Source organism: Caretta caretta, chromosome 7 (genome assembly GCF_965140235.1).
Source record: "Caretta caretta isolate rCarCar2 chromosome 7, rCarCar1.hap1, whole genome shotgun sequence".
Classification (NCBI taxonomy): domain Eukaryota; kingdom Metazoa; phylum Chordata; order Testudines; family Cheloniidae; genus Caretta; species Caretta caretta.
This window is the reverse complement of record NC_134212.1, coordinates 12,296,477-12,318,811: the sequence shown is the minus strand read 5'-3', so window position 1 is coordinate 12,318,811 and position 22,335 is coordinate 12,296,477. Positions and strand designations below refer to the sequence as shown.

Below are 22,335 nucleotides of genomic sequence, written 5' to 3'. Positions count from 1 at the left end.
TACTTGGCATTCACGGATAATCATCCACTTCTCCATACATACGCTTCTCCGCTCTCAATTACAACCTCAAAGCTCAACAAGCACCAAAACTAAAACTAGCCTCTTTGTCTTTGAATCAGGCTTTCCCTGCCCACTGAGGGGGCTGAGCAGCCCTGGCTCATCATTGGCCGTGCAAACTCCTTCACCAGATCATCCCATACAGTAGCCTCCCTATTGGCCTCAGAAGGAGTTTCCAATCTATTCTGTCCCCACCCCTGGTTCCAAGCATGCTGGGGAATGGTGTCAGAGAGCTCTCTAGCTGTTATTGTCCTAGTCCATAGGGTTGGGTCCCCTAGAGGCTCAGTCCAGAGTTCCAGGAGCTGGCAAATGGGGGGGCAGGTTACAATGGGAAAATTTAACACCATCCCCACCATATCGGTTAAACAGAACGGTACTTACTCAGATACAAAATCAGTGAAAATGGCAATATTGTGAATATTTACTTAAAATAACACACTATATTCTCCAGTTGGGGAATGTTGCAAGTTGTTAACCTGTAAGTATTACAAAAACTCCTTTGGGGGGGAAAAAATCTAATATTTTTTCCTTTGCTGAAATTTCAAATTTCAACCAAAAAAGAAGTCAGAAAATCAAAATTTTGAATCATTTGTATGCATCTAATATTACTCTTAGTCATTTTTGGTCTTCATCTGAGAACCTAAATCCCAGAGTTGGTAGTTACAGCTAGTGATAGTCCTTAATTGTGGAGTTTGGATCCAACACAGTGCTCAGATTCCAGCTTCCAATTTACCCCATTCGAGGCTCTGAACCATAGAGTTTCGGTCCAGAATTGCATTGGGTGCCACCGTGATGGATAGAAGAACCTGAATGGAACAGCATATCTAATTACTGCACATCTGAAAAGAAAAATTGCCAAAGCCTAGTTAGTGGTGATCATGGTGCCACAAGCAATGAGAGCATGTCCTGCCCTGTAACTAGAAAAAGTAACATTTTCCCTCAACTTAATAGTGCAGCTAAAAACATAAAAGGTATCTTTTTGTCTTTGAACATAGTGGCTTTGATTTGATTTTTAAAGCTGCATGTCTTTGACCATCTACAAATGTGATTTTTTTCTTCATTGAACAGGTGCAACTTCATCCTTAAATTCTGTAGCCACAGTTGCCAAAAGAAGGGGGGGAAAAGTAAATCTTTAGCTAAATGACTGAGCGTTTTATGTTTAGAGTGAAATGTTGTCCCTACGCATTTGTAGCATAATGATTTAACTTCCCATTTAAACTGACTTCTGAGATGGTGGGAGAGAAATTGGGAGCTCCAATGTTTGCTTTATGGGAAGCAACTTCCCATTTTGTTTTGGGACACACCAAGTAGCATATATTTAATTATCCTGGTTTGTTGCAGCACAATTACTTTGATTTGCTAAAGAAATCTTAAGAAACTGTGTTCTCTCTGCTCTCTGATCTCTCTGAAGATCCCACCCCCCTTTTTGCAAGAGTTGCCATGGTTTCTGAGGTCCTTGGCCAGAATTTCCTCTCTCTTCCATACTCTGGTGATGCTACACTGTCTGTTCTTCAAACCAGATGTGGCAGGATTTCAGTGGTGTCACATATGAAGCATTTGAGGTTTTTCAGGATCAAAGTCCCTGTGTACATGTGTGAGATGTGCTGCCAATATCTTAAGAAGGGCCCCCCCTCTGTACCATCTGCCTGGAGCTGTATGGAAATGGCAAATGATTTCTGCTGAAACATTCTGAAAGAAAAATACAAATTTTCTTTTCTAATATTTTTGTAAAGCTTTTGAAAATGAAAAAAAAATCAGTTCTTCATTGAAAATCTGGAACATTTCTAAAGCAATACAAATTTTTCATTTAGGAACAGAGGCCATTTTTCCTTCAAACAACTTTTTCAGGACATTTCAAGTCACTCTAGTTCTTTCTGCAACGATCTCTACGTCACAAGGTGAGTGTGTGCACTTACGGAGGGGTGAGGTGCTGGATGAGGCAATTATCATGAAGCAGGGAGGCATTCATTGGGCTAACCAGTGTGTTAAGCTGAAGTTTGCTGGAAATAACCATTCACTGCTCCTGAAAAAATATGGGACTTGGTTGTCATTTACACTAAGGGCCCTCTACACTGCTCTGGCAGTGTAGGGAGGCTGAAAGTGAGTTAATTAGTTACTCACTGTGACCTTACATTCACTAGGGTAGTGAACATATGGTAACTAACGAGGTAAAATCCTTGGGGAGATGAGGCAGTTTGTAATTTTAACACAAGTTAGCAACTCAGGCTGAGTCTTCACTCAGATTTTACCTTGCGTTAGCTACCACAAGTTATGAACGCTTCTGTTTCCGCTAGCGAAGATGTGACCTTTAAGGCCACTTTACAGTGCCAAAGCAGTATAAAGGGGCCAGAATTTTAAGATAATCAGGCCCATGGAGTGCATTGGCAATACAGCCTAGTGTAGTTTGAAGTGGGGACTGTGTGTAGGGAGTGCGGAGAAGGGGACCTAAAAGTTCTCTTTCTGGTGAATGTTTCTTTTTCGAGTGCTTGCTCATGTCCATTCCATTCTAGGTGTGTGTGCACTGACATGCGTGATCATCGGAGATTTTTGCCTTAGCAGTATCCATAGGGTCGGCTGTGGCACCCTCTGGAGTTTTGCTCTCGTGGAGCGGTATATCAGGCGCTACCGGCCCTATTCTCTCTCAGTTCCTTCTTACCGCCCATGGTGGTTAGTTGGAGCACCTTCCTTGCTTAGCAAGAGCTAGAGTTTTTTTCTCCTATGAACTGCGTGCCTTAGGGCCTTTTGTAAATAATTTGTTCTGGCCAAAGGGTTTGAATACCTTTATAGCACCCACTCCCGGACTCGTTGGTTGTGTCTGTGGCCAATGAGAAGGACAAGCAGGGTCACACCTCCTTGACTCCCAAGAACAAAGAGACCAAAAGGCTCGATCTCTTTGGGAAAAAATGTGTTCAACTGTCAGCTTACAATTTTGGGTGGCGAATCATCAAGCCCTGTTGGGCAGATGTAACTTTAATCTCTGGGACAGTCTCAAAAAAGTTCCAGGAATCCCTCCCACAGGGTCTGGCCCAGGAGTTTGGCACCCTGGTGGAGGAGGGCACCGTGGTGACCAGATGCTCCCTGCAAATGGCATGGGATGTGGTGGACTCAGTGGCTCGGGTAGTCGCATCGGTGGTGGTTGTGCAGCGCATCTCCTGGCTCCAAACAGCAGGCCTTTCCCAGGGGATGCACACCTTGATTCAGGACCTTCCTTTCAATGGGGTAAGTCTCTCCTCCGAGCAGACAGTCGCCAGTCTGCACAGGTTGAAGGACACTAGAGCCACCCTTCGCTCATTGGGCATGCACATGCCGCTGTCTGCTCATAAGACCTTCCAGCCGCCCCCAGCCGCCAAGGCCCTGGCAGCCCCGTCAGGGTTCTTTGAGAAGAAGGAACACTAGTTTTAGCCGTCGACACCCTTCTTCCTCCCGCTTGCCTGCATGATCTGGGCCTGCCAAACATGTAGGGGGCCAAAAGCACTTATTTTGAGGGTGCACTCGAGAGCAACGCCCCAGTCAGCTACCTGGATCCTCCCCATTTCTTCCTCAACCATCTTCGCCCCTACCGTTCAGCTTGGTTGCGGGTAACCTTGGACTGCTGGGTCCTGGATGTAGTATCTCTGGGCTATACCCTGCAATTTACGGCCGCCCCTGCCTCCCACTGACCCTCTTCCCCATCCCTCTTCAGGGACCCTTCTCACAAGTATCTCCTTGTTCAGGAGGTCGAAAAACTCCTGTGCCTGGGGGCTGTGGAGAAGGTTCCTTGGGACATGGAAAGAAGAGGATTCTATTTCCACTACTTCCTAATCCCGAAGGCAAAAGGGGGCCTAAGACCCGCTCCTGGACCTGCGTCGCCTCAACAAGTTTCTCAAGAAGTTAAAGTTCCCTGTGGTCTCCTCGGTCTCCATCATCCCCTCCCTGGATCTGGGAGACTGGTATACCGCTCTCGACTTAAAGGACACTTACTTTCATGTCTCCATATTTCCAGGTCAAAGGCATTTTCTGCGTTTTATCATGGCCGGGCACAATTTCTCATTCACAGCGCTGTCCTTTGGCCTGTTCTGAGTACCCAGGGTGTTCACAAAGTGCGTGCCAGTGGTGGCTTACCTGAGATGTCAAGGGGGTCCAGATTTTCCCGTATCTTGATGACTGGCTCCTCAAGGGCAGGTCTCCAGGGCAGGTGCACAGTAGCCTCGATCTGGTGCGTTCCACCTGCCACGACTTGGGCCTGTTGATAAACACACAAAAGCCCACGTTAACACCAGTTCAATGTATAGAGTTTATTGGGGCAGTTCTCGACTCCACGCGGGGCAGGGCCTTCCTTCCGGACGTGTGTTTTCAGGCTATGTCAGACCTGATCTTCCATGTAGGGAGCCATCCTCTCACCACAGCCCACACCTGCCTGTGACTGATGGGCCATGTGCACATATGTGGTCAGCCATGCTCGACTTCATCTGCGGCCTCTGCAAGTGTGGCTAGGTCCATCTGTATCCCCAGGAGGCACACCCTGGACCGAGTGGTCATGGTGCCGAACCATGTCCTTTTGTCCCTGGACTGGTGGCTGGATCCCAAGTCGGTGCTGCAAGGAGTTCTCTTTGTAATCCAGTCCCCGTCGCTTACCCTGGTTTCAGACGCGTTGGATCTGGGCTGGGGAGCCCACTTGGGCAGGCTTAGCACCCAGGGCCATTGATTTCAGCATGACATAGCCCTTCATATCTACATCAGGGAGCTCAGAGTGGTTTGCCTGACCTGCCAGGCTTTCTTGCCCCACCTAAAAGGCAAGGTGGTGCAGGTCCTGACGGACTATACCGCCATGATGTCATGATTACATCAACAGGCAGGGCAGTGCCAGGTCTTCCGCCCTGTGTAGGGAGGAGCTTAGCCTCTGGGACTTTTGTGTGTGGCATTCCATTCATCTGGTAGCCACCCACCTGCCTGGAACCAAGAACGTCTTGGCAGATCGCCTCAGCAGGACCTTCTCATCTCGCCACAAATGGTCACTCCATCCAGCGGTATCAGCTGATCTTCCACTGGGCAGGGTCAAGGACTCCCTGTGAGACACCTTCTTGATTCCATGATCAGGAGAGCTAATGTATGCCTTTCCACCGGTACCGTTGATCCACAAGGTCCTGCTAAAGGGGAAGCAAGAGAAGGCAAATGTCATCCTCATAGGCCCAGCGTGGCCTTGCCAACACTGGTTCAGCATGCTGCTGAGTCTTTCAGCAGCCATCCCGCTGCAGCTGCCTCTTCGGCTGGATCTGCTGTCCCAGAATCATGGCAATCTGTTGCACCCAAACCTAGTGTCACTGTACTTGATGTCTTGGCTAAGTCTGGACGAACAGGTGTGCTCCGGTGATGTCTAACAGGTCCTGCTGGGCATCAGAAAATCTTCCACAAGGGCTACCTACATGGCGAAGTGGAAGCAGTTCATGTGTTGGGCCTCAGATTGGCACATTTGGGCTGAAGAGGCCCCGCTGCAGGACATCCTAGAATATCTGCTGCACCTTAAGCTCCAGGACCTGTAGCTCCCTTCAGTCAAGGTGCACCTAGTGTCCATTTTGGCATTCCACCCTCTGTTTCAAGGCAGGACGGTCTTCGCCCATCCCTTGACAGCATGGTTCTTGAAAGGTCTGGAGTGCCTCTGTCTGCATGCCCGGGACCTAGTTCCCCCTTAGGACCTGAATCTTGTGCTGTCAAGGCTCATGGGTCCTCCATTCGACTCCCTGGCTTCCTGCTCCCTCCTCCTTCTCTCCAGGAAGGTTTCTTTCTTGGTCGCTATAACTTTGGCCCGCAGAGTGTCTGAGATCAGGACACTCACCTTGGAGCTGCCGTATACGGTATTCTACAAGGACAAGGTCCAGTTACACTGGCACCCGGCTTTCCTACCCAGGGTTGTTTCCAAGTTTCATACTGTTCAGGACATACACTTAACGGTCTTCTGTCCCAAGCCTCGTGTGATGGATGACGAATGCAGGCTGCATACTCGAGACGTCAGATGTGCGCTGGCCTTCTACATAGACAGAATGAAGTGGTTTTGTAAATCAGCACAGTTGTTCGTTGCTGTCACAGACAAGATGAAGGGTTGCCCACTGTCTACCCAGAGAATATCATCGTGGATCACAGCCAGCTTCTGCTACTGTTACGAGTTGGCCAAGGTGCCACCGCCAGTGATCGTGACTGCTCACTCAACTAGGGCGCAGGTGTCATCGGCAGCCTTCCTGGTGTGGGATTTGCTCAAACTTCCTAAATATATTTGCTTTGGACTTTTTTCCAACATGGAAAAAATTTCTACAGAAAAGGTGAACGTTACCAAAAGTTGTGTCTGTAAAAACAATGACAACTGTTTTGTGTCCCTAACTATAGCTGTAGGAAGGACTAAGAGTGATTTTCATTGATGGGTGCACTGTATATCTTTTGCTTACCTTATATATGGCTGTTTGGGATCCTGATTTGCTCCTGTTATGCTTTGCTTTATTGTCTTGATGCTTGTTACCTTTTGAACCACTCTATAACCACACAGACATTTTAATACCGAAGAGAGAGAACTTACAAGACTGTTCTGTTAAATTGGATTGGTCATGTTTTTTTTATCAACAATGCATAACATAAATGTTAATAGGATTTCCAGGGTAGTGAAAGGAAAAGGAGAACTACTCACACAGACTCTGAATTGCCAAGAATGTCATTTAATAAACAAGTACGCTCTCACTGCTTATGACAGAAGATGCAATACTTGGTGTTTATTTTCCTCTGTGTTATTAGTTGGCTCAGCACTGTGTACTAAGACATCTTCATTCTTTTTTATGAACCAGTATTTTTTTCAGTTAAAATTGTAGATAACAATATGCTTTTGAGGCTTAGGCCACCCTACATGGAGCAATTTGGCGAACGCTGGAGATCAATCATTACATACTGCATCCGTCACTTAAGATTTCTGTTTAGGTACCAATAGAAAGATTTGAAATCCTATAGGGTTTTTAGGTTGTTTTCTTATATATAGATAGATAGATAGATAGATAATATGTATATGTCTCAGTCTAGTAATTCCTCCTCCTCCTCAATAATGCTGTTTTTGAACAGAATACAAAAGGAGCAAATGTGTATTTCTGAACATTTTTTCCTCAAGCTTCTGTTTTGGAGTGGTTAGATGCTGAAAGTTTTCTAATCTGTGTAGTTGTTTGGTCATATGTAATCCCGGACTCAGCCCCATTTATTCACCAATTGGAGAGTGTGCACATTGGCTACCTCGTGGTACATTAAAGGTTTACCAAAGCCTTCCACAGCTGTCATCTCTTTGACCTGTCAGTAAACTAAAAGTATTCATATAAGTTTGCTTTCATTCAAGTGTAATGCTATTACTGCAGAAGTGGGCAGAATACAATTCTCTAAAGATCTTGTCTCATTCCCTTCTGATCTAAAGAGGTTAATGTGCTCGAATCATCCCATCATTTTGTTTTTCCATTCTCTGTCACTGCAAGAGGAGTAAAGAGAGAAAAAGAAATGTATTGAATAATCCATTACTATCAGCATGGGGAATTAAGGGGAATGGAGAAAATGACTGACTGCTGGGGTATAAGTCCTCCCACCCCCACCCCACATAGATAATCACTCCTCCTCAATTCAGTAGCAGAGGACTGATCTAAATCCTCCCTTCCCCTTCTCCATCCCACTGTGAACTACCAAAGCAAAGCCTCACTTAAACAGTGTCATGCATATTAGTGTTCATTAAGCCATGTTTACACGAAGGATTTCCTAATCACATATATGTGTATATATAAAATGTTCTACTTATGCCTTTAAAGAACTGAGAACTCTGCCTTGCATGCACAGATATCTGATTTGTAACACTACTTTGCAGAAAGATTGCTAATCCTGTAAGCGCTCCCCATTTTACCGATGCTTAGAAAAGCCTGGTGCAATGGGCACATGACTAAGCCACGTGACTTTTATATGCTTCCCTTTCATACACATTCATGACCCACCATTCCAGGAGAAACCTCTCACGGAAACAGAACTTCTTGCGTTGCCTCTTTTTGGAATTACTGCTGTGTTGGGACCTTGGAAACGTGATGAGAAATTGAGAGATTGGAGAGAATAAGAATGTTTATAGCTGATGGTCGGGAATTGGCCTCTTGGGCCATCTATCCCAACTCCCTGCATGAAAGAAGGCAGCTATCCTCTTTGTCTAGCATGATTGCTCTTTATGAACTGATGGTTTTTATTTTACAGTGTTGTTCTTTTTCAAGTGCTTATTTATTGATTCCTTGTATTATATGTTTTATTCAGTAATTAAGTTAATCTAACAAGTCAGTCATTCCTTGGGCTTCTCTTTTTAAAGATTGGCTCTGTGGTGCAGTTGCTTTTCACCTATCTTTTTCTTGCTGAATTCTAACACATGATTGCCAGCAACCCTGCAGATTTCCCCACTAATTTCCGGAGAACCTTAGATCTGTATCATCTGCTCCTTTTTGATTTATGAATAACTAATTTTACCAAGTGTTCTTTTTTCTGCATTCTCTTACCAATCACTTGCCTTGCTTTACACAAATAATCAATTGCATACCATTCCCAGACAATTTTCTTTCTCATCATCCCTTTTATTAACAAATAGAACAAAATAGTTGTGCAGCTGTTCCTAAAGTACTCGCTCCTTAATTAACACACACACACACACACACACTCTCCATATATTTTCTTTGATTACACATGTTTGTGAAGATATTTCTTATTACCCCAGTTTTAATACTACGACGTTCGCTTTGCTTAGAGCATACGCTGCTGCTTTTATTTACCCTTTTTAATTTCATGGGTTACTTTTCCTTTCCCTTTCATTTTACAGCTGCTGTTACCCTTCTTGAAATTACATTGTCCTGCTTTTGACCTTCCTGTGTTTTGCTTTTGCTTTTTAGGATACAGCGGAATTAATCTTTTGAATGGTCTGTCCCTCGTGATATCTCCTTATCATTTGGTAATTTTGCCCATAGGACTCTGCCAGCTCAGTTACCTGATTTTTTTCAAATATGTGACTTGTTGAAGTAGAGCTTCCTCTGTGTGACTGCTTACCACAAGCTCATTCCTTGGTATTGTAAACTGAATTCAGAGTCACCTGTTCCCAGGTTCCTCTTTCCTCCTAGGTCCATGACTAACTCCTTTGGGGCAATACTAGATCCATTTGTCTTCTGTTTTGTTATGCCCCCATCATCGAAAAATCAAAATACTTTGCTGTAAGTCTTCTCCAACAGACACCCAGTGATATAAAATTTATCATGAGCCTTAAAGTGTGAACACTCTGGTGCCTTGTGAGCTATTTCATTAGTCCTCACTTCACCATCTACTTTGGATGCCATCACTGTACTTTCTGAGCTTGTCCTTGGTACGCAGAGGCATTTAAAAACAAAACCAATAACCGTTTCTTGCTTTTGACTTAGATTTTTTGGGAAGGTGGGAATTTGACTGTTAGAAACAGTGTATTGTATTGGTGCTGTATGTAGGCCAGAAGACTGTCAGAGCTGTTTGAGTGCGAGACAGCCCACTTAGCCCACTATCAAAACCTCGTGTTTTTTAAAAGGTATTGGTTATGGAAAAGATCAAGTGTTTGGGGAAGAGAAAAATGTTGTTTACGGGGCCTTGCCTTGTCAATCTTTCCAGACACAGAGCGACAGGCTGATTCATGCTTTTTGTATTTCAGTTGTTATTTATCTTCCACATAAGTATTACATTGTTTGATTTTAAATGTAACTGGATTGTATCTGGGCTAAAGCAACAATTATTATTAAGGGGTGAATTTTGTGACCAGACTGTCTGGAAACTACATTACAAGGACCAGAAGGCATTTTTATTATTTCCATCTTAAGAGGAGTGGGAGTAGGTATACAGCAGAGGAAGTGAAATCCTGGCCCCATTGAAGTCAATGGGAGCTTTGACTTCAGTGGAACCTGGATTTTGGCAAGGTTGTGTGATTTCATGTTTCAGGCATTTTCTTACATGCTGTGTGTGGAAAAAGGGTACAGTGCAGTTGTTTGAAAGGATAAAGGATAACTTTTACATAGCTGCAGACACCACAAGGAAAGGTCTGCTACAGGTAGGCAACATCATGTCCATTTTAGATCATGGTTAGTGTCCCTGTGAAAGTGCACCATGGAATCTGTCCTGAGAACTTCAGCAGCCAGACAGGTGTGTCCTGTTTGCTTAACCCTATGGCAAGTATTCACTCTAAACCAGAGGTTCTCAACCTATTTACCATTGTGGGCCGCATCCAAGACTACCTGTATGGCCCTGAGGATGTCACAGAACTGTGTGCTGATTGGGCCGCAGCTTGGGAATCACTGCCCTAAACAAAACTATTTTTGTTGACTTGTGTTTCTACTGATAAGAGAGAAGCAAACGCAAAACAAAGTTGCTTATAGTAAAATCATATTTTGTCTGGGGTTAGTGAAACAGTTGGTCTGGGTGTGAATAAGGCTTGCTGAGTTTGTTAAAAGGGGTGTCAATTTGCAAGGCCCCTGTTTACCAAGTTTGCTGATGTGACCAACCAGGAGATAAAGCTAGTGCTAGGTAAGGATTGTAATGTGTTTCCCATCCCTGCAGGAACATACATCTGCATGAGGGGCAAGGTAGTTTAACGTCTTACACTGAGCAGCACTGGAAAAGGGGAAAGGCTCCTGGATGAAACAGAGAACTGCCTGTTCTAGCAGCAGTAGAATATGATAGATACAAATCATGTGCTCCCCTTGCTAAGCCGCTACCATCTGTACTAAGTGAAAATTTTAAGCCTTCATTTTATTTTTGGTATGATAGTATTTATCAGTCTTATCTATTTTAGCAACATAGCTTAATCATATTTTAGGAGAGTTGTCACTTCTCTCATTTCAGAATTTGTGTTTGAAGCCTTTAACTTGCCACATGCAAGAGTATTTTGCAACTTTGCTTGAAGGGTTAGCTTATAAAATACCATAGGTGCTGGTAGCCTGTGCAACCTTCATTCAGCCACCTTATGTGTATACATTATGATACAGTCTTTAATTACATAATCACATACTATTTTTTCCACAGGACCCCTGCCTCATTCGGTGCACAGGATAGACGGCACTGACTTAATGAACAGCTATACAATATTTAGTTTTATCCTCATTGGTCAACGTGTGGCTCCATATTTTATTTACTGCACACTATTCAAATCCTTCTCTTAAGACCGAATCATTAATTTCCTTAGTGATCAAACTAGATTGTTTGTTGTTTTACTTTTTGGAATATGATTTTGATCATTTCTTTTTTTAATGGGTAAACACATGGAAGTAATCCGTGTCACACGTTTGTCGACCAAAGTCGGTTGTTCTGCACAGTCAATGGCATTGATTATCTACAACACCTGTTGGTTATCTGCAAATTAAATCATGGCACTAAACTCATTTTGGTCGAAAACCCTCTCAAAACACTGCTTTTCTGAAAACTTTAGTGAGAGAAAAGTATTGTGTAGTCCACATGGTTTAGCCAACTTACACTTCTGGAATGTAAAGGAACAAAATATAGTCTGCCTCTCTTTGATGTGCTCCTACACTTCTATTAAGTTATAATTTAGCTGTATTACCTTGATAGAAATAGATCATTTTCCTTACCTAGCCTGTCCTTCTGAGCCTGTTAATGCAGTCTAATTCTAGCTAGTAACCTAACAGATTTATATTAATAACTGCTTGCTGTGGTTTCTCAGACTACATATTTTATAAGTTTGAGACATCTTTGTAGTCAACTTAGATACTGCAGCATTTATATGAGACCTTCCTATTCCTTTTGTTAAGAGAACCTGAAGAGCAAGAGTATTAATTCTCCATCTGAGAAATGTTACATTTTAACATCGTATTACTTTTGTTTCAGTACTATATGTTTTTGTACAATATGCTGTTTTCAGGTGGTTCAGTGTGAGTTGTGTTTTGTCAAATGTAAAATTCACTTAACATGTTGACAATTGTCATGCAACAGGTAATTAGCAAAACAAAGGTCTTAGACGCCTTACAAACCAAATAAGCATGATTCCATGGAAAAATTATCATACCCAGATACCAAACATACTGGCACCTCACACAAGCTTAGACAGAAAATTAAAAGCTCTAATATGCTTTGAAATCCACTGTGAAATACTTATACTCTTCATAATATTAAAGTCTTATTTTCTTGACTCCTGTTTGTAACATACCAGCAGTTTGGATTTATTACTTTGAAAATATTCTCTCTCAGGCTTTCTTTTATTTATTACAGTTGAGTAAATAATTTCAATGAATAATTTATCTGACAAATTCATCTTCTTCTAAGGTTGCAGGATGTCTCTGAGAAGATAATTTCCTCAATGTAAAAAAAAATTGATTAATTTGAAATGTTTAAGCTCTATAGATTGATTGCAAGCATTTTATTTGAGCTGCATTGCTTGCCTATCATTGACAAGGTGGGTGAGGTAATCTTGGACCAACTTCTGCTGGTGAATGAGACAAACTTTAAAGTTACACAGAGCTCTTCTTCAGGTCTGGAAAAGGTACTCTGAGGCTTTCTGTACACTACCAAGTTTTGTCGCCAAAAACTGCCTTTTAGCGACAAAGCTGTGAGTGTGTACACACTGAGATGCAATTTTTGTTGGGAAAAATGCCCAGTTTCGGTGAGAAAACACTTCCACCCCTACAAGAGACTTTTTTCACTTCATTTTATTATCAACAAAGAGCCAGTGTAGACACCACACTTGCTTTAATCACTTTATTTGGCCTCTAGGAAGTGTCCCACAATGTCCATCCTGACCGCTCTGGTCAGCAGTTTGAACTCGGCTGCCCTGCAGCCAGGTAAACAACAATCTGCCTCTCCCCTTGGCAAACCCCGGGAATTTTAAATTCCATTTCCTGCTTGCCGGCTCCCCATGCACCCCTGCCGACCATTTCCTGCTTGCCGTTTCCTGCTTGCCGTTTCTTGCTTGCCATTTCCTGCTTGCCTGCACCCCTGCCAACCATCACCAGCAGATAAGAAAGAGGACAAGACGCAGCAAAGTAAACATGTTCCAGGAGGTACTGCAGTGCTCCACTACAGAGAAAAGGGTAAAAAAGGAGTGCTGGAAAGCCGAAAGGCAGGACAGAAAAGAGAATCAAGCGTTTGCTAGGGACGCAACTGAGTGGATGATAACAGTAATGGAGAAGCAAATAGAAATACTCAAGTCTTTAATAATGCTGCAGAGTGAGCAGGTCTGTGCTCGACCTCCACAGCAGCACATACACAATTCTTTAACCCCCACCCACTCCGCCTGCATATTCCTTTCCATTGTCTGGGACTTCTCAGTTACCCCATCACTCCACCCCCTCACACAACTTTCAGAATGACAGCTGGACCTACACTCAGTTGCGAGGGTCTGCCCTTTCCCGGTCCCTCCTTTCACAGCAAGCGTCTGTGTTTTGTGAGTGTCACTGTGCTTTTTCTTGATCAATAAAGGCTAAGTTTTGTAATGGTAAATCATCTTTATTTTGTTTTCTACAAATTCACATTGCAATCACTACAAGTAGATGTACAGGCATTTTAATCATTTTCTTACTGCGATATGCGGCCCCAAATGTCAACATAATCTCCTAGGAAAAAAATATGGAATGCACCATGGAAGCTACTTTAAGAAAGCTATATGTAGCTGCTGCTCATTGTCAGAGTGCTTCCTCAAAGCCTCCCTGATTTCAATTGCCTCCCTGTGAGCTCCTCTGGCAGCCCTAATATCTGGCTGCTCAAACTCAGCAGCCAAATGCTCTGCCTCAGCACTCCACCCCAGAGCAAATATTTCACCCTTAGATTCACAGAGATTATGGAAAGTGGCTATGACCATGGGAATATTCTCCTCATTAAAGTCTAACCTGCCATAAAGGCAATGCCAGCATGCCTTTAATATGCCAAAGGCACATTCCACTGTCATTTGGCACCTACTCAGCCTGTTGTAATGCTCCTTACTGCTGTCCAGGTGTCCCGTGAAAGGTTTCATGAGCCAGGGCTGTAAGGGGTAGGCCGGGTCTCCCAGGATCACTATGGGCATTTCCACATCCCCTACTGTAATCTTGTGGTCTGGAAAGAAATTCCCTGTCTGCAGCTTTCTGTACAGGCCGGTGTTCCTGAAGATGTGTGTGTCATGCACCTTTCCAAACCACCCTGCGCTGATGTCTGTGAAATGCCCATGGTGATCCACAAGCACCTGCAACACCATGGAGAAGTACTCCTTCCTATTGATGTATCTGCTGCAAGGTGGTCTGGTGCTAAAATTGTAATATGTGTGCCATCTATTGCCCCTCCACAGTTAGGGAAACCAATCTCTGCAAAGCCGTCCACTATTTCATGCATATTACCCGGAGTCACGGTCCTTCATAGCGGGATGTGATTTATTGCCCTGCACACTTGCCTTAATGCAGCCCCAGTGGTGGACTTCCCCACTCCAAATTGATTTGTGACCGACCGGTAGCAGTCTGGAGTCACCAGCTTCCAGACAGCGATTGCCACACACTTCTGTACTGAGAGGGCAGCTCTCATTCTGGTATCTTTGTGATGCAGGTCTGGGGCCAGCTCACCACACAGTTCCAAGAAGGTGGTTTATGCATCCGGAAGTTCTGTAACCACTGCTCATCATCCCACACCTGCATGACAGTACGATCCCACCATTTAGTGCTGGTTTCCCTAGCCCAAAAGTGATGGTCTACCCTATGCAGCTGCTCTGTGAATGCCAAAAGCAATATCAAGTTGCTGCTATCCATATCACGCAGAAAGTCGGGCACCTGTGCGTCTTCCTCTGTCAGTAATTTCATGATTAACTGTACTGCCATGTGCGATGTCCTCGTGATACTTAACAGAACATAGGAGAGAAGTGCGGGATCCATCCCTTCTCACAAAGATGCCAGGGTGCACAGAAGAGAATGGCTATTGCAAAAATGCCATGAAAGAAAGCCAGAAGCCCATGGAGTGCTGGGACACAAAGCAATGCATCATGGGACATTTAGCCACGTCCCAAGATGCATTGCAACCCACTCCTCCTTCCCACAACACCTAGCAACAGAAGGTGTTGCCCTACACTGTGGGATACATACCCACAGTGCATTGCTCACACTGTTGATGATAGTGCCCCCAATGTGGATGTGATCTGTCGCCAGAGGGGGCTAGTGTGAACAAGATTTTCTGTTTTTTATTAAGTTGACTTTTGGGTGTCGATATAAGTGGAGTTGACAAAACTTGGTAGTGTAGACAAAACCCTAGTGTCACAACTAAAGACAAGGTGGAACATATTGTTTAGCATAAGTAGTTAATACATCTTAAGAACACCATTCACGGTGTTAACTCCTCTGCGTCAAAAGCGGGGGCAGGAAGGTGTGGAGGAGGTTATTGGGTTACAGATTGTTGTAATAAACCCTCTAAATCCAGTGTCTTTATTAAGACCATGATTATTAGTATCTACCAAAGTTATGATTTGAAGCTCCCAGGCTCATCTTTTGAAGGTGTTTTGCAGGCTTCCTTTGAGAACAAGGACTGAGAAGTCAGATGTGGAGTGATTACAAGTGATATGGAGTTTTTGTCTTTTGTCACTTTTCTGTGTGAGTTCATTCGAAAATGTAGTGATTGTCTGGTTTCACCCACATAGTTGTTGTTGGGGCATTAACTCCATTAGATGAGGTACAGCACATGTTGTGATATGCATGTACAGAACCCAGGATGTGTTGTGGGGGATATTGATCATTGTAGCAGTGGAGATATGTCTGCAGGTCTTGCATCTGTTGTTATGGCAAGGACTCTGGTGCTGCATTGAGTTGGTGTGTCCTGATCTGTGGAAAGTTTGCTTCTGATGATGATCTGTGATTGGTCAGATAAAGTGATATGCAGTTATTACTGTTCTCTGAATGGGAAATTGTGCTAACAATTCAGTATGAATAGTCATGTGCAAACTTACATTTTGAAAGATATTTACAATATTTACTCCTGGGGGGGTTGACATTTTTCTTTCCCTGAACTCCATGCCAGTAAAATGTAATTGTGTGGTTTGTTCATCAGAAGCAGTCACAGTGTAGGTCTAAACACAACAGAAAGAAATTCACTTAAAATTTGATTGAATATTCACAGAACATTTTTCTGCAATATTTGCCCCAACTTGTTGCTTATTGAGAAACTCTATATGCAGAACGCTTATAGAAGTCCTGATTCAGGAAAACATTTAAGTACATGCATAAGTCCATTCTCTATTCAGGAAAACTCCTAAGCAATATTTAAAGTGAAACATGTTCTTAAGTGCTTTCTTGAGTGGGATTGCTTTCCTTATTCAGGGCCTGAACTACTCCTATGTTAACTGTATACATCCTACCAACTGATGATGTTTCCCCACTTCAAGTACATGAAACTATATGGACAGTTATTTAACATAGTTGTCTTAGAGTTAACATAGATGCGTCCATAGGTTTCCTTATTTAGTCACTCTCATCTGTCTTACACAGGAGTAGAATTGGCATATAAACTATAAAGGTAACACAGCTGGGTCTTATTCGGCCTAAATGCAATATCTGAAAATATATTTTTTCTTTTTGGATGATTGTATTTGGGTTTGCTGTAGCTAATCATCATTCAGGGCGGGTTCCATATCCTTGCTGCAGCACCCACTAAAATGGTGCATTTCACACAATTTTCTTAGCTGGCTTTATGATGAGTTTCTCTGAGACTGGAACTATTAATCTTTAAAGCCACAGAACTCAGATGTTTGTTGGCATCTATGCTAACAAACAGCTTAGCATAGCTGTTAGCTGATAGAATATTTTGAGTTGTTATAAATTATGTGGTCCTAGTCAAAGCAGGCTTGCTTTTTGTTAGGTGTCCCAAACCAAGCAAGGTCCAAATGACACTTTGCTATATAACTCATTGGCAGTGTCCTGGCAGTGCTCTCTGGTGAATGAGAACCCAATCGTGTTGTGAAGTCTCTAGTGTACAGTGTCATTTCACCAGCATTTAAAGACGGCAGACTTCTTTGGAAAACTAAGGAATGAAATCCTAGCCCTATTGAAGTCAATGGTAAAACTCCACTTGACTTCTGCAGGGCAGGATTTCACTTAGCATGTCCACATGAAAAATGTCTCATTCTTCCCAGCATCTAACAATGAATTTCTCATTCGGGAATAGTATCTCCTGTAAAGACCTTCATACTTATGCCCAAATCTAGGAAAGCATGTAGACATGTGCTTGTCTATATGCAAGTGAGTAGTCCCATGTTCTACTGACAATAAAACCTGCCTTCAGAACATCTGTTATCAAAGTGATATGGATGTTTTTTGTAGAACTTCAAAGATTATTCACATGCTTTGCTGGATGGGAGTCTTAGAGGGCAACAAGTCAAAGAACTCAGTTATAGGGGAGTTAATTGCTTTAAGGACCCTTACTGTAGCATCTTTTGAACTTTTTAGCCCAAAGCTGAACAATATTTGCTTTGCATGATAGGATAATTCATAGAAAAGATTAGCTTTGGGGTGATATTCCTTTGAAATACTTCTCTTCTTAGGCTCCAGATTGGGTAGGACCATTTTTTAATATTTCTCTTTCAAGATGTTTTTTTCCTGGCTATTTCCTCCTCCTCTTAATTCCTGCAGTGCACACTTTCCAACCCCCCATAGTCATACAGATCCTTTTCCTGGACCTTATGATCTCTCTCTCTATTCCATCTGGTCATTCTGTGTAGCTCATACACAGTCTCCCTCCCTCTTATTTTCTCTCTCTCCTGATCCCCTTGTTACTGGAAAGATTTCACTCACTTTGTTGGCATCATGTGTCTCTGCATCTCAGGTGATTGATTTTATGCCAATTTGTTTCACTTTTAGTGTTGTTTCTGTTTATAATCTATTTATACTTTGTTTTGTGATATTTTAATTATTCTCAGTTAATTATTATGATCGGATTTTATTGTTTTTGTCGTAACTCAAGTGACGTAATGGAGTTGGAGGGGGAAAGAGTTTTATAAATAAGTTTATTGCTATTATTATTTGTCGTTGTTCACAGCTCCCAGTTCACACCATCTGTTAATCCCTGTGTGAGTCATTTGTGAAACATAATAGAAATTGGTCTGCATGCAACAGAAGCAATTCATAGAAAATGTTTCTTTTCTTTTGTCTGTGGCAATGTTACTTCATTTTATTGGTAGTAGTGTTCAAAGCCCCATGGATGCAAGTGTGGTCCCACTGGTTTAAATAGATTTTGTAGGTTAAGAATAATGTAACCCAGTACAGTAATGAATAGAGCAATGTGGTGTAGCATGAGCAACATTTTAAACTAAAACCAGCCCCGTTAGCTATGCTGAGATTGGACTTGAGGCAAGTAAGAAGAGTCTACCTTTCTGTTCCTTCTCAGTCTGCAAGGGTCTGAAATGCTTCCCTGGTATAAGTTAAAGAAGTTTAAGGGATTACCCAGGATGAGCAGAACTCTGAACATTTCATTCCTCCTCTTCCTGTTTCTGTCATGCCTCCTTCACAGGGAGAGGGCCTACAGAGAGAGAGAGAGAGAGAGAGAGAGCTAGTAGGGACTACACCATCCAAGAGTCGTCCCCTCCCCCCCCTTCAGAGTCAATCCTCAGCTTGATGGAAGCTCCACAGCTACCCTTTGTGCTGCTAACATAATGCAAAAAACCTTGGTCGAGGATGTGAATTTGGCCAACATGAACAGCTTGCACCTGAACAGCCTCAGCATTAAAGTTACTAACACTTTCTACAACAGCAGCTCGGGGACAGCTATGTTTAGTACTGATCTACCAGTGGAAGATTTCTAAACTTTGCATATATAATGTAAACATTGACTATTAAAGTTTTCCTGGTTCTAAAATTGTATGAAAATGTATATCCCAATGAAATGTGTTTGAAAGTTTTGTCATACCCCTGAAGTTGGGTTGCCAAATATATTAAAAATAAGGGACTGTTTTCTTAGCACGCCCATTCCACCCCTCCTCCCGACATTATCATTATTAGTATTATGATGAATAAGCAGTCACCTACATTCATTAGGAGGTATTTCTTACAGCACTCAGCAACTCCAGATCTTGTTGTACAGAGATGAAAAAATAAGGGGGACATCCCTTGTAATAAGGGACTATTGGCGAACTTACCTTGATGGTACTTTAATGTCACTGTTTGCCAATATTAGAGTGATGTGTTGCAAATGAGCAGAGAAGATATATACCTTATAGTGTTATGTCGAAGTCCTCTCACTGTCTACTTAGGTACATTATTGGTTAGAGCTGTACTTCAGTAAGGTATATATTTTAAGTATCCATGTCCCTCAGAGCAGATGTTTACAACTCAGACATTATTGTAAGTGGAAAGTGGCACCCTGAAAAATGTATTTGGTCTGTTAACTATGTCACTGATATTAAACATTGTAAATATTGTTGATTTTATGACTAAGGATGCAGAAAGGCAGCATTCATCACTGCATAATAGTCCACTGCTAATAGACCTTTAATTGTGTGCATAGTTTTTCCTGGTTTTTGTAAACACAAAAAGAAACTGAAATCCTGCTATTTCTGTCTTTTTTTGTTTAACGTAATTTTCAGTCCCCTATTGGAACATTGTTTATTGAAAACTTATTCTGTATGGAATCAACAGTCTAATCAGGGCTAAGCAGGAGGAGTAAGGCATGTGTATGTGGGCAGGGAGCTACTCGGTCTTACTCCCATGCATGGCCAAGTGAAGACTGACTAGCTAGCTTATAGCAAGCAAAGTGACTAACCCTCATAGTGACCCCCGAATGCTTTGATTTGAAGGGTCACTTTAGTTACCCGAGCATTACATCTGAAATTCATAGTTTAAAATTTGTCATGTTCTACTATACTTCAATACATATTTCTTAGAGCGTAAAGAATATGCAGTGAAAATGACTTAATTGCCTTTGACCCAGACAGACTTGCATGCCATTCTCAGAAACACCCACTATGGTTCCATGAGCTACATTCCGTAGAACAACAATGCTATACCAGACATTTCGGCATATTTACTGCACATCTTAGAGTCATCACTGGAGAGGCTTCCTGAAGTCAGTTTGTGGGAAATGCTCAGAACCAACATGGGTGCATTTCCAGACAACATAATAGCTGTATGCATTATTTTAATTCTGAGGATGACTCAGAAGGGCAGCAGCAGCAATCTTTGCTGTAATATTTTTGATCAATGGTTGAGTATCATTCTCCCTATTTTATTTTATTGTACCCTAGTCTTCAGAGTCATGAATCACATTCGCTGTGAGCATAATGCCACTGTAGTCAGTAGAGTAGTTTATGCCAATGTAGAAACCACTAGGAAGGGGGTCTTCTGCAAGAAGTGAACATGGGACCTCTGACTCTAAAACACAGCCCACACTCCTCCCTAGACTCCCTAGGTTATCGACCTAGCCTGAGAGGCTCACTGCCACGGGCTATATAGACACATACAAGGAGCCCTGGTCATGGACCTGTATCTCATTGTGCTAGGCACTGTACAAACACCCAAAGAACTTACAATTTAGGTACCCAAGTCCCATTAAAGGTTAGTGGGATTTGGTTCCTAACTCCCTTAGGGTCCTTTAACAATCCCAGCCTTAAAGTTTTCAAAATCATACTTAAAATCTATTTCATACCAGATGAATTGCTTCCAAGCATAACGCATGCCAATGTAATGACATAGAGTTGTATCAATGATGGTGAACTTATTGAAGATAAAACCACACTCATGTTTCCCCTCTAGTACAGCTGGTTCAGAAGAAGAATTAAGGCTTTGTTCTTGCTGCCTGGACTAGAAATTCAATAAAATGCAGATAAAAAGTATGCACATTGCCAAAGTCACCGGCCAGATATAAATATTTATATCTGTTATTCAAGTGTATTGATTTGGTGAACAATATTATGAAGGGAAAATAGCGTGCCTCAGAGAAGAACTTCTAAGATTTTTACAGTGTGTAACTGCACTTATTTTGAAACCTTTTTTTCATCTTTGTAAAAATGGGAGCACTTGTTATACCTAATTTTCAATATTAGTGAAGGCTGCGATTAAAAAATAAACGGAATTCAATAGGAATTGGATTCTGAACTTTGAAAATCCAAGTCTTAGCTAGTTTTAGTGTGGAGCTATTGTGTATATTGTACAGTAACTCGGCACTTAAAGTCATCCCGGTTAATGTTGTTTTGTTGTTACGTTGCTGATCAATTAGGGAACATGCTCGTTTAAAGTTGTGCAGTACTCTCTTATAACGTCGTTTGGCAGCCACCTGCTTTGTCCACTGCTTGCAGGAAGAGCAGCCTGTTAGAGCTAGCTGGTGGGAGCTTGGAACCAGGGTGGACCGGCAGCCCCTCTATCAGCTCCCCATTCCCCTGAGTTCTCTGTGCAGCAGCCACCCAGCAGGCTACCAATTGCCAGCAGTTCTGCTGTCCCTCCCCCCACTGCCTTGGAGCTGCTCCCCAGAGCCCTCCTGCTTGCTGTGCAGGGCGGGGGAAGAGGGGGGGCTAATGTCAGGGTGTTCTCTTCCCCGCTGCTCCTGCACCCCGCTTACCCCATTTCCATAGAGTGTGAGGGGACAGGACAGGGCTCAGGACGGAGGGAGCTTCCTGGCAGCAGCTTCTGTCTCAACTTGCTGATATGCTTAAAAAGGCAGTGTAGTTAGAGTGCGGTGAGCGTACTTAAAGGGGCAATGCGCATCTCTCTCTCACACACACGGTGTGTGTGTGTCTCTCTCTGTCTCTGTCTGCCATGCTCTCTCCCCTCCCTCCATCCGTGCTGCCTTGTAGAGTGTGAGGCTACATTAACAACAATGGGTTAACCCTTGAGGGCTCAGCTGAGTGCTATTTCATCATTTAGCAGTAAGGCATCCCCTGGGAAATATCCCACCCTCTGACTTCACCCCTCAACCAAGCTTCACAATCATCACCGCTGTGTACCAGTATTCAATTGTTAGTTTAAAACTTATACTGGTGCGTGTGTGTGTGTGTGTATGTGTATGTGTGTATATATATATATATATAGTCTTTTGTCTGGTGAAAAAAATTTCCCTGGAATTTCTGCCCCCCCCCCATTGCATTAATTCTTATGGGGAAATTGGATTCGCTTAATATCGTTTCGCTTAAAGTCACATTTTTCAGGAACATAACTACAACGTTAAGCGAGGAGTTACTGTATGTGGCTATTTTTTTTAATTAATTCCCCTAGTGGTGGTAGGAGTTAGTGTAGCTTCAGTCATCAGTACAATACAATCATCATCCAGAAATGAACTGCCTAACGAGTCCTACTGCTGGTATGCAATGGAATTTAC

The 22,335-nt window shown here is 42.7% G+C and overlaps 1 protein-coding gene across 6 annotated transcripts in view; it reads left to right on the top strand.

The window, feature by feature from the left end:
• The window catches only part of CNTN3 (contactin 3), a 244,007-nt gene that overhangs the window by 97,087 nt on the left and 124,585 nt on the right, over positions 1 to 22,335 (top strand). The window contains exon 3 of one of the 6 annotated variants that reach the window (XM_075130257.1): positions 1,869 to 1,955. The exons of the other annotated variants lie outside the window; for them this stretch is intronic. The gene's annotated coding sequence lies outside the window, so the exon portion shown is untranslated. The remainder of the gene's footprint in view (positions 1 to 1,868; positions 1,956 to 22,335) is intronic. 6 annotated transcript variants of the gene reach the window in all.